This window comes from Tenrec ecaudatus, chromosome 2 (genome assembly GCF_050624435.1).
Source record: "Tenrec ecaudatus isolate mTenEca1 chromosome 2, mTenEca1.hap1, whole genome shotgun sequence".
NCBI classification, from domain to species: domain Eukaryota; kingdom Metazoa; phylum Chordata; class Mammalia; order Afrosoricida; family Tenrecidae; genus Tenrec; species Tenrec ecaudatus.
In genome coordinates this window covers 16,936,528-16,950,182 of record NC_134531.1, presented here as the reverse complement: position 1 = coordinate 16,950,182, position 13,655 = coordinate 16,936,528, and the positions used below count along the sequence as shown (strand labels likewise).

General features: G+C 36.7%; 1 pseudogene; it reads left to right on the top strand.

Annotated features, from left to right (window-relative positions):
• Positions 1-8,127: 8,127 nt before the first annotated feature.
• On the top strand, positions 8,128-12,721 carry LOC142439788 (large ribosomal subunit protein eL38 pseudogene; annotated as a pseudogene).
• The last annotated feature ends 934 nt before the right edge of the window (positions 12,722-13,655 follow it).

Here is a 13,655-nt window from a genome sequence, read left to right as displayed (position 1 = left end):
CACTTTTCTTCTGGAGTCAACTTTTGAAATTTGATTTTCATATCTTTAACTTCATTTCTTCCATTTACTTCAGCTATGGTAAGCTTAAGTGTAAGATTAAGGGTCTCTTTGGGCATACATATTGGTGTATTCTTCTTTTCTGCCCTTTAATTAACCTTTTCTTTCTTCATGTATTATATACATATATATGTCAAGACATAGCAAAACTCATCTTGGTTTCTATTTTACAGTTTTATTAGCACTTTATCCACATTTAATATTTTTCAATTATTCAATCATATCAAAAAGAATTGTACAATCGTTACCCCAACCGATTTTAGGACATTTTATGCTCATGTTTATTCATGTCACAATTTTTTAATTATGGCAAATATATATACAATAAAACATTTTCCAATTCAACAATTTCTGTATGTATAATTCAAAGCCACTGATTAAACTGTTCTTGTTGTACATCCATTATTGATATACTTTTCCAGAGTATTTCACCACCATTAACAAAACTCAATGCCCCTTAAGTAAAAGCTCTCCATCCTCTATCCATGGTAATCATTGGTCAAGTATATTTTAAAGTATTTTAATAGAATATTAATTTATCTTACCCTTCCATAGTTAAATCTATTTTTTAAAGAGCTACATACATCATTAAAATCAGTTCTAATGCTTCCTTCCCCTCTCCCTCAATCATTGTTTGCTACCCAATTCCCCTCATCATAGAAATTCTCCACCCCTTCCCAGGTCCAGTATGAACTGCTGCATCAGTTCTTGTCTCATGCATCCACTCTTTCTGTGCATCATAAACTAGAAAAACTAACAGAAACTATAAGGCATAAAACCATAATGAAGCCGAAAGAAGAAAATAATAATAGTGGTTCTAATATAAAGATAAAAATAAAAATAATGGGTAAGATAGAAATGACCACTATCAATGTCAAAAAGCCAGAGGAGAACTTTGTGTTTTGAAACAAATGAGAACTATTTGAGCCTAGAGCAAATTCTGATTGGGTCAAGAGGGAGATCAAATGACTCTATCATTTTATACGATCGTTTGATCCACCAGAATGAAGTTTACAACAATCCCTGTCAGTTCCAGCTCCTCACCTCTGACTAGAAGGAAGTTTCCAGAAGCTTAATCTGACAAGTCACCCTGCTTATGGATTTCGGGCTCTCACAGCCCTCTATAGCCTTCTACTACTCGAGTGTTTACAGTGTAAGTTCTAATCCTTTCCCTTTCTCATATTTGGATTGTGATACTTTTATCTTTGGATCACAGAGCGCTTCTTCCTTAGTTGATGCCTCACTTCGAGGGCTGGTTGTTTGAATACGTCTTTCTTCACCACATTGTGGTGGGGTATACTCAAAGTTATATTTTGGCACCCATGGACTTATTTTAATTTGATTCACAACCCAAAATTTCATATGAGCAGTTATGGTCTGTTTCACATCCAGCCCACGACTTGGTTTTAGCTGCCGATCAAGAACTCCAAAATCTCTTACCATAGATGTAATCAGTGTGATTTATCTCTGTTCCATCTAGAAAAGTCCATGTGTTTGTCACCTTTTTGTTGTTTGAAAAAGTATCTTCAATGAACAAATAGTTGGTCCTGAAAAATTCTGTCACATTATCACCAGCTTCATAATAACTACTTTCATCCCATCCCTCTATTATGGATATAGGAAAATCATCAGAGATTTTATTAGGTGCTCATACAACTTTTCTGTTGTCTTTCCCCCAGGGAAGAGGTCACATGTAGATCCTTGTTCACCCTTTCCAACCCACCCTCCCTCTACCCTTTCAGTATCACCACTCACACCACTGATCCTTAAGGGATCATCTGCCCTGGATTCCCTGCATTTCCAGTTCCTATCTGTACCAGTGTACATCCTCTAGTCTAGCCAGATTTGTAAGGTAGAATTGGGATTATGATAGTGGGGGAGGAGGAAGCATTTAGGAACTAGTAGAAAGTTGTATGTTTCATCATTGCTACTTAATACCCTAACTGACTCGTCTCCTCACTGAGACCCTTATGTAAGGGGATGTCCAGTGACCTACAAATGGGCTTTGGGTCTCCACACTACACTCCCCACATCATTCACTATTATAAGATTTTTTTTTGTTCTGATGATGCCTTATACCTGATCCCTTTAACACCTCATGATTGCACAGACTGGTATGCTTCTTCCATGTGGGCTTTGCTGCTTCTGAGCTAGATGGCCACTTGCTTACCTTCAAGCCTTTAAGACCCCAGAAGTTATATCTTTTGATAGCCGGGCACCATCAGCTTTCATTGCCACTTTTTTCTTATGCACCCATTTGTCTTCAGCAATCATATCATGGAGGTGAGCACACAATGATATGATTTTTTATTCTTTAATGCCTGGTAACTGATCCCTTTCACACCTAGTGATCACACAGGCTGGTGTACTTCTTCCATGTGGACTTTGTTGTTTCTGAGCTAGATGGCCGCTTGTTTACCTTCAAGCCTTTAAGACCCCAGACACTATTTCTTTAGATAGCTGGGCATCGTCAGCTTTCTCTCACCACATTTTCCTATTCACCCACTTTGTCTTCAGGAGTTGTGTCCAGGAAGGTGAGCATCACAGAATGCCAATTCAATAGAAGAAAATAATCTTGCATTGAGGGAGTACTTGAGTAGAGGCCAAATGTCCTTCTGTTATTTGAATATTAAACCTAAAAATATATGAACATAGATCTAATTTCTCATCCTCATATATAAATAAATTTGCATATGTATATGCCTTTATTTAGACTTCTATAAATGCCCTTTGTCTCCTAGCTCTTTCCTCTATTTTCTTTGACTTTCCTCTTGTCCCACTGTCATGCTCAGTTTTCATTTGGGTTTCAATAATTCCTCTTGGTTACATTACCTTTGATCACAGCCTACCAGGCCTCCTGTACCCTCCTCACCACCGATTTGGATCACTTGTTGTTACCTCGTCCCTGGGTTTGTTAACACCATGACCTTTCTCCCCTCCTCCCCCTCTCCCAGGTCCCCCTGGAACAGTCGGTCCCATTGTTTTCTCCTCCATATTGTTCATCTAGCCTATCTTATTTAGGTAGACCTTCAGAGATAATAACATGAACAAAAACAAGACAGAGCAAAACCAAGCAAAAATATACAAAATGCAACAAATCATCATCAACAACAAACCAATGGGGGGAAAAAACACATCAAGAAAGAAAAGCTTGTAGTTAATTCAAGGACTGTTTGTTGGAATTTAGAAGTGTTTTCCAGTCCAGTCTGTTGGGGAACCACACCCTGGACCCAAAGCCCACCTTCAGCATTCTCTGGGGACCTTACCACTCCATTCCCTTGTTGTTCTGTTGCACCCCCTTAGTGTTTTGCCTCGGTGTGGCGGGATCAGATCTCATGCAATTCCAACACTGTATCTCTGGTGTTGTCCCCTGTAGGGCTATGGGTCCGTAAGCATGTCATGTTTCATAGTGGGCCATCCATGTGGCACAGGGAATACATACACTATCAGAAATAGGGAAGGACACAAACACAGAGGAGGCACAAATTCACAAATGGAATATACTGAAGATAAAACACCTGTGTTCATCGAAAGTATGCACCAAGAGAACTGGGAAAATATCTTTAGCAGTGACACATCAGACAAAGGCCTTATTACTAAAATCTACAATATTTTGTTAGCTTCCAAAAGAAAAAAAAAACAACTAATTGCCCACTGAGGCGGTTGTCAAAGGACCTGAACAGAAGTTTCACAGGGGCAGGAATCTGAATGGCCAACAAACATATGAGAAAATGGCTGATCTTTAGCCATAAGAGAAATGCAAATTACAACAACAATGAGGTACAACCTAACACACTCAAAGGTAGCCCAATTCAAAAAAATCAGAAATCAAAAAGTGTTGGTGGGGCTGTGGGGAGATAGGAACTCTCATCCACTGCTGGTGGACCTGTAAGTATGTACAGGCACTATGTAAATCTATCTGGCAATATCTAAAACAGATGGAAATCGAGTTACCATAAGAACCAGTAATCCCCCACCCCCTTATTGGGCATATGCCCAGAAGGGCCAAGAAATAAACCAAGGCCAGATATCTGTGCTCCATTGTTCACTGTGGCACAGTTCACAATTGCAAGGAGTTGGAAACAACCCAAATCTCCATCAACTGACAAGTGGATTTAAAAGCTGTGGTACATACATACAATGGAGTACTATGCATCGCTAAAAAGCAGTGATGAACAAATGAAGCTCATTGCTGCACTGCATGAGAATAACTGAGGAAATCATGCTAAGCGAAGTAAGTCAAGCACAAAAGGCCAAGTACAACATGAGTCTGAAGAGGTAAACTTAAAAAAAAAAAAACACAAAAGGGGCATAGGGAAAAAACTACTATACACAAACATTCCTGGGGTGAGGACCAGATAATATGGCAGGGACCAGACCAAATACAAGGATACATTTGGTAGCCAACTAAAAAGAAGTTGGGGAAAGGGAAAAATATAATAATAATAATAAAGAAATGGGTAGCGGGGGCACAGGGCACTAACCCACCCAAGAGGAGGGTATTGTTTATATCTTCACAGGGAAAGAGGGGCCAGACTTCAACCCAGTGCTCCAAGATGTGAATGTAACATGCCTACATGGAGTAGGGAACCAGTGGAGAGGTCTGAGGGGCTGGCCCCAATTCCAACTACTACGTGGTCACCTGCCCTTCTCCGCAAAAGAATTTATTTCAAAGGACGGCATTGAATCTTCAGCTCAGGGAGAAGGACATATCTGATCAGAGCACACAGAAGCAGATGAAGCGGGAGGAGGAGCAGATGAAGGGGGAGGAGGAGAAAGTGGAGCACATCCTGACCCACCAGGCCTTGAGGACGATGTTCCTGATCAGATATTTATTTCTATGTAGATCTCACAAATGTATGATGGGTTACCTCTGTCATCCACTGTCTTCTGCATGCCAGAATCTCATTTTTGTCTCTAATACTATTCCCTCCCAGCTTCTCTTATTATTTGTTCCACATACAGGTCAATTAAGTTTTTTGAGAGCCTGCAACCTTGTTGAACACCTTTCTTAATTTTAAAGCTCACGGCTCTCCCGTGTTCACTTTGCACAATTGCCTGTGTACCAGTTCCACATTAGGTCGATCAAATGTTTTGGGATTTCCATTCTTCCCCAAATTGTCTGTAGTGTTGCTGATCCTTGGCATAGACAGTAAAACACTGGTAAACATCTTTCTTTGATTTTTTTTTTGCTTTCAGCAACAATTAATTTGGCATTAGCAATGATATCTGTTGTTCCACATGTCCTTCTGACTCTGGGATGAACTGGCAACTTCCTGTCAAAGTACTGTTGCAATGTATGTTATAAGATCTTCAGCAAAATTTTACTTTTGTGTAATATCAATAATATTGTTCTATAGTTTGATAATTCTCTTGAGTAACCTTTCTTTGAAATGGATACAAATATTGATCTTTTCCATTCTGTTGGCCAAATAACTGTCTCCAAATTTCCTGACATGGATTATTGAGTCCTTCTAGTACTTCATCAACTTACTGAAACATATGACTTGGTATTCCATTGACTCATGAGCTTTGGTTTTGGCTAAAACTTTCCAAGGTAGTTGGGACGTTTTCCTTCAGCACCTTGATTCTTGCTAATACACTACCACTTGAAATGCTGAAATGGTGATCAATTATTTTTGGTACAATGATTCTGTGCGTTCTTTCCAACTTCTTTTATGATTCCTGCACCATACAATATTTTACATATATGATATGTAATATTAAAATTTGATGCTTGAATTTTTAATTGATTTCACTTTAAATTATTCTGAATGGGTACTTGCTTTTTTGTTTGCTAACTCTAGGTTTTTGCACATTTCATCATCACAATTAACTTTGTATTCCAAATTGCCCCTTGAATTTTTTTTAATTCAGTTATTGGACTTATGATTTCTTCAATTTGCTTTAACTACCCTGTAATTAAGGGCAAGTTTCAGAATCTTTTCTGACATTCACTTTGATATTTTATATCTTTCCTGTTTTTAATGACCTTTTGCTGTTTGTGAATGATATTATTTTTGTCATCCCATAGGTTTATCAGGTTTTCTGCCATTTATGTTCAATCAGTTTTTGCAAATCTGTTTTTGATATGATCTCCAAATACAAGCAGGGTAGACTCAGATGTTATTTACCTCTCATAGATTTGTTCTAATTTTGTTAATCTTCAACTTGACCTTACATATGCCAATTGATGGTCTGTTCTTCAAGCAGACCCTGGCCTCGTTGCTAATATTGAACTCTGCCACAGATATATTCAATATATTTTCTGTGTATTCCATCTAGAGAATCTCATATGTACATCCATCATTTGTGTGGTTGAAATGTACTTGTTATGAAAAAAGTATTGGTCTTGCAAAATTCATTATCCTGCAATATCTGCTTTTGTTTCTATCACCAAGGCAATATTTCCAGTTACTGTTCCTTGCTTTGTTTTCAACTTTTGCATTCCAATTACCAATAACTATGTATGCATTTTCATTGCATCTTAGATCAATTTTAGATAGAAGAAAGTTCTAAAAGTCTTCAGTTTCTTTATCACCAGCTTTTGTGGTTGGTGCATAAATTTGGTGTGTACATTTGTATGGATTGAATACCCTTGAAGACCAGCTATAATCCTATCACAGACAGCATTGCACTTCAAGATAGATCTGAAATATCCTTTTGACAACGACTGCAACACCATTCCTCGTGATTGTGTCATACCTGACAGAGTAGCCCATATGATTTTCTGATTGAAAAAGACCCGTATCTGTCCATTTTAGCTCATCATTGCCTAGGATGTCAATATTTATGGGCTGCATTTCAATTTTGATGATTTCCAATTTTCTTCAATTCCTATTCTGCACATTCCAGGTCCTTATTATTTGTAGATTGTTGCATCTCTTTCCTCTCCTTTTGAGTTGTGCCTCATCACTCATATCCCAAAGGCTTTACTCCCACAAGTTTACTGCATTCACATTACCCGGATCGCTCGACTTAGAGAAGAAAATTTCTCGGAAGCGATCTAGAAGCCCATCCTCTGACAGTATTTCTGGCAATATTCTTCTTCACTAATTTGGCCTGATCAATATGTGATCATGTTTTGATGGTATGAATGAGGTTTTCAATGGTGACTTTTTCTGAAGTGGGCAGTAGATTTTTTTCTTCATTGTCTCTTCTTATTGTGGAAGGTATCCTGAACTCTGGTCACTTTGGGTGACCTCGCTGGCATTTGAACTATCAGGGACCTAGCATCCAGTATCACAGAAAAGTATAAGCCACCCCAAACTGACACAGAATCAGAAAGTAGTATCTTTTTTTTTCTCTTATGCTCTATCAATTCCACACTCTTCCATATGAACCACATCCAAATGACAGATTTGGCATACTCAAAGGACTCAGATTAGGATTCTTGCAAGTGCTCTTTGGGATTGGCAAATGAAAATATATCTAAAGGGATACTACTGGGGCTAACAAATAGATAAGGTAAGATTCCCCAATAAAATTTATATAAGATGGCCTTTTAATATGATTGAAAAATAAGCAGGTGAATTGCCTTGATGAAATAAAATTAAAATTTTGGTACAAATTTTCTGTCATTTCACCAATGCAGTTATTTAAGTTTCTTAAAATTTCTTTGTAATAGACCCTAGTGATTGACCTGTGACCTTTTAATAAATCTAACAACATTAGTACATTGACATCTGAAATGACAATTGTCATAAACTTCTAAGTTGATCCCTCTGCTTTTAATTTAAGAGGCCCAGCAGAACTTCTAAAACTCCACTGTTATCTTTTAACCTTTCTTTATCTTTTTTTCCTGAAGCCAATGTGTGACTAATAGAATTGTATTACTAAATGTTCTTGTATAATATGGATGCTTATAAGCATATTATTTAACTTTTTATATACTACGTGAGTTTATAGAGATATTGTTATGAGTATTTTTTCTAGCAATGCTTGACATTTATGCCTTTCTGTGTATTGACAAGACGTCTCTGGTACAGTATGGCAAAGTGGAGGCCATAAGAAAGAGGAAGACTAAGAATGAGATCAATTGATACCATGGGAATAAGAGTGGGTGCCTACATGGCAATGATCGTGAAGATAGCGCAGGACCAAATGGTATTCACTTTAGTAAACATGGAGTCAGAATGAGGAGGCATTGACTTATGGGTCCTAACAAAAGTAGGATGTATTTAGAATCTGTTAGCATGTAACTAGGCAACTTGTTTTCATTGACTCCTCAGGATGAACACATTCTATTGGTTATAGGAGGATGGAATATGATCAGGAAGCATAAATGGTAGCAGAAAATCCACCATTACCTGAGCATTTGGTATAACATGGAGACTAATACAACCTCTCTAGGTGTTCTCGAATGGATCGTATCCTTCCATGATGTATGTCAGCTTGGTTAGACCATTGTTCTCAATATTGTGTGATTATCTTCCATTGTTTGATCTCTCGAGGTTTATATTTGTTGTCTTCTACTTATCTACTAATTCTTTATGTTGTGATGGTTTATATGCTACTGTCATGCTCGAAGCCCACAGTACTTCACATGTCAGCAGACACCCAGGATGGTAAGTTTCAGAGGAGCTTCCAGGTTAGGAAAAAGAAGAAAGTCAACTTCTGAAGAACTAGACACTTAAATTGCATGAATATCAGTGGAATGGTATCAAATATCATACCAGCAGGAGAACTCCATAACTGTAAGGCACTCAAGATATCACTGAGGAAATGCTTCTTCTTCAAAATAGAATCAACCTTCACGCCACGGATGAGGCAAAGGTTTTGGCATCACCATTTAACAATGTGGTGTGACTTAAAATACGAACGAGCATCAACCATTTATCAGTAACTAGAACATGGAATATATGATTTTTGGATCTAGCATTGGAAGTTATTACAATGAAATGCACAAAGATATATATCTAATGCATTAATGAGTTCAAATGAATTGCCATTGGCCATTTTAACTTGAGAATCATATTGTCTACTATTCCATAAAGGATAAATTGAAGAGCATAGTGTTGTACTAATAATCAAAACTATCATTGTAGTATCTATTCTGAAGTAAAACATATTGATGCTAGAAAAAATATCAATTTTCCTACATAGAAAGTCAGTTGCTACAATTATTATACAAGAATTAAAGGATTTTACCAAATTTTGCAAGCTAAAATTGATCTAACATGTAAGCTAAAATTTGTAAGCTAACATTGATCTAACATTGCTGTAGGTGGAAACAAAGAAGGATCAGCTGTTAGAAAATATTGTCACCTGGCAGAAAATAAAATAAAATAGCTGGATATCAGATAATAGGACAATATAAGACCAACAACTTCATTACAAATATGTTTATTTTGTCTTTTTTTCCAATAAAGTAAATGTTGACCATACAAATGGACTTTTTCTGGTATAGTATGCATAAATCAGATGAATTAAATATGTGTGTTAGTCTGGGTAGACTAGAAAAACTCTAGTCTCATATGTGTATCAGAGAGATATTTATATAAAGGGTAATTGTATGTTAAGAAAATATCCCAGCCCAGTCCAAATCAAGTCCATAAGTCTAATATTTGTCCATATGTCCAAAACCAATCTATAAAGTCCTCTTCTGACTCATCAAACGCTTGTAATGAGGCCAAATGCAGGAAGATCACAGGCCAATGGGTGGACAGTCTTAGCTCCACCCATTCACTCTTGATCCACTCAAGTCCCAAATTGACACCAGATCATGTAGCTATCATAATGTGGAAAGAGAGTAGCTGTATTGAAGAATTCCCAGCAAAACCTTCCACAATGCAAGAAGCATCTAAGAAGATGGCAAAAATACACAGAAGCATTATACCAAAATGAACTCACTGGCATTCAATCATTGCAGGAGATATTATAGGACCAAGAATCAATAGCATTGAAAGAACTAGCCCGACCGTCACTGGAAGCATGAGCATAATTCAAGGGTTTAGGTGTTCCTAAACCCTTGAATTTTGCTCACGCTTTCAGTGAAGTATTTCAAAATACCATGCCAGTTGAAGTGTTTCAAAATACCAACGCAATGGGCATTCACCTATCTTTTCCAAGAAATTTGGCTTAAATATAGGGGGCATATACTGGAGATTGCATTTTGGCTCCTATGGACTTGTTAAAAGTATTCTTCAGCTTCAACCTGAATTTGTATAGGGCCACTGGAGAGTCTGCCCCACAACTGGCCACTGGCCTTGTTCTGATTGATGATACTAAAATTATTTGACTATCTCTTTATTGATGTAGTCAATTTGATTCTTGAGTCTACCACATGGTTTATGTAGTTACCGTTTAAGTTTTTGGAAAAATGTATTTGCAATGAATAAACCATTGAACTTGCAAAATTCTAATACATGAAATATGGCATCATTTCTATTAGCAAATGATAACTTCTCTTCCAAAAGTCCAAGAAGAATACATGAGTTCTATGTTCTTTATGGTTTCCTGAAAGCCTGTTCAAGTTCTCATTGTACTGGAAATTCATAAACAAAAAACTGAAAAAGCATATGTTACACTTAGTCTTCATTTTTGATACTATGGTCAAGAAACCATTAAATAAAAATATAGTTATTTTGCACACATTGACTCCTAAAACTTATCATTTAGAAACCCCTCACAAATGATCAACTTTTAAATCCATCTCTACTCATTTAAAAGGGTCGCTGGTGGCATAACTAGTTGGGTTGCTAACCACAAGGTCCACAGTTCAAAACCGCCAGCAGCACTGAGGGAGAAAGACAGGGATTTTTCTCCTGTATGGTTGCTATGAGACAGTGTCGACGTGATGGTTGGAATGAGACAGCATTTACTTGATAAATGAGTCTATTTATTTATATTCTAAAGGATTTTCCTCTGAAACAAAGTTTTATATTTGATTAATTCTCATTCTGCATTCAAAAATTAAATTGGAGTATACTTGTGAGTAGTGTATTCTACAGAGTTATCCATAAAATTATCATCATTTAATTACTTTCCAAGGGGTCCATATTTGCTTCTCAAAAATACTTGAGACTTTCTAAGAATTATTGTCCAAGTTCTGTCTTCTACTAAGTTGCAATGTTAGAAGACATATATGCACAGTGTACATGGATTGACTGAACTTAATTCTATCAAACATATTTTGGGATATTTGGGGAATGATTTATTTGTATCAGGGAACATGGTTTTCTGCCTCTGTCTCTCTTGCTTCAAGAATATATTCCAATCCTTATGACAGGAGAGATTGATGTATGTTCACCATTCTTCTCGTTAGTAGACAGAAACTTGCTTCCTGAATATCACTTTGTTAAGAAAGTGAAATAAAAAAGAACCAAACAAAATAATGTATTAAACTGCTTAGTGTAAACTATCTGTGTAAGCATCCGATGAAATTAGTGACAGTTCCCCTATGAAAAATAAAAAGAAATAAAAACATCTCCTTTTTTCTACAACTTCACTTGGGTGTCATTTCTGTTTGGTTAAGATGGAAAGGAGAAGATTAATATCAATGCAGGGTCTGAAAGCATTGGGAAATATTACTACTCCATATAATTCTAAATCCCAATTAATGCATGTATGCAATTAAATTATTTGTGGCTTCTGTTATTTTTCTGAATAGAAGTCCTGTTAGTTCAGTACTTGCACATCAGGCTGTTTTCTGCAATATCAGTAGTTATAAACTAACAATAATAGCTCAGGAGGAAATAGATGAGACTTTCTACTCCTGCATAGAGTTACAGTCTCAGAAACCCACAGTGGCAGTTCTGCCCTGTCCTATAGGATCACTATGAGTCATAATCCACTTGATGGAGGGAGTTTTGGGTAATGTTAATTTTATTGCTTGTTTTTAATAAAATTTTTAAATATTATCAAATTATTTTCACCATTGTTACATTTAGAAATAAAATAGACATTAGGTATTGGGCAAACATATCACAGGAATATTTTGAAATATACACATGCAATTATTTTTCTTTTGTGTTACCCTTTTAGTCATTAAAGAGTTTACTAAGTTTAGCCATTTAACAAAATGTATAATTTAACTACATTTAAAAGGAACTACACTTTTTTGTCATGATATTTATTTAGAGAGGAAAAAACTACCAAAATTGATTATCTTAATTTAATAGTTATTAAGTAATTATTGCATTCATAATATAAAAATATAGATGGTTAAATGGTCAAACAAAATACGGAAATGTATACTCAAATTAATTAATGTACTAAAATAGAAATGTGCTGCTTTTAGAAAATTGAAAATCAATGCTATCCCCTTTACTTAATATATAATTTAGTAAATTACAACTTTGAATCTGTGAACATCAAAATGATACACACCTCACCTTTCATTGAACCTTCATTGCTTGGAGACATGCAGCACAACGTCATCCCCTTAACCAGGGAAAAGAAAATATTCATAAAGCACAACGCGGTGCCGGTCCATGCCTCCTCGCCCTGCCTCGCAAAATTGAAGAGATCAAGGATTTCCTGCTCACAGCCCGTCGAAAGGATGCCAAGTCTGTCAAGATCAAGAAGAACAAGGATAACATGAAGTTCAAGGTGCGGTGCAGCAGGTACCTCTACACCTTGGTCAGTCATCACCGACAAGGAGAAGACGGAGAAGCTTCAGCAGTCTCTGCCCCCAGGTCTGGCGGTGAAAAAGCTGAAATGAACCTGGCTGGCTGATGCAATGTATAATAAAAACTTTTTAAATTCTAAAAACAAAAAGAAAACACAATGCAAACCTTTATTGGGCATAACGATCTTTGTAGAGTAACCTGAAGGAGCTCTTTTCAACTTAGCTATAGGACTTCAGTGTTGAGTTGTCATTAAGTTAGCTCTCCTTCTTGGATACCTTATAAGATGTCTTCCAGTCCCATGTCATCTTCATGACCATTTGTATGTGTGAAGCCATTGTGGTTGTCAGGCACTAGCGCTGAGAGCTTCTCTCACTACTGCCGGCATTCTACCAAACATGAGGTGATTTCCAAAGTCAGTGAGCCAAACTCCTCCACCCTTCTTTCTGTGGGTATATGACTTCGTCTTGTCATATTTGTCTTTTCCTCTGGTATTTTTCAGTTTATTAATATTCTTCACCACAATTCAAAAACACAAATTATTTCAACTTTTTTATTGTTAAGTTTGGAAGCAAATGAAGACAATTTAAAAGGTCAAGGTTTGGGCTAAATGGATCTTTGTCATCCACATGACATCTCTGGTTTCTATATTATTTTAAAATTATCTTTTAATTTTTATTAATTAGGAGTAAATACATATATCATATCATAGTTCAATCACACCCAGAAGAACTGTACTATTGTTACTACCACCAGTTTCCAAATATTCATTTTCTACATGGACTCCTTGACACCATCTCCCTTGTATCCCCACCCCCCCATGTACTCCACTTCCCCATAAACCCTTATTCTACACACTGTCCCTATAGGTTCAATCCTGGTTTTCATATACTGAAAACTGGAAAAACATAACAGAACCTCAAGAGGGTGACCCCCAATGAAGTAGCACCTCTGAGATACACCCTAGTGTGAACAAAAAAAACCTAACAAAACAATATAAATGAAACATACGTAAAGTTCTGGAAACCA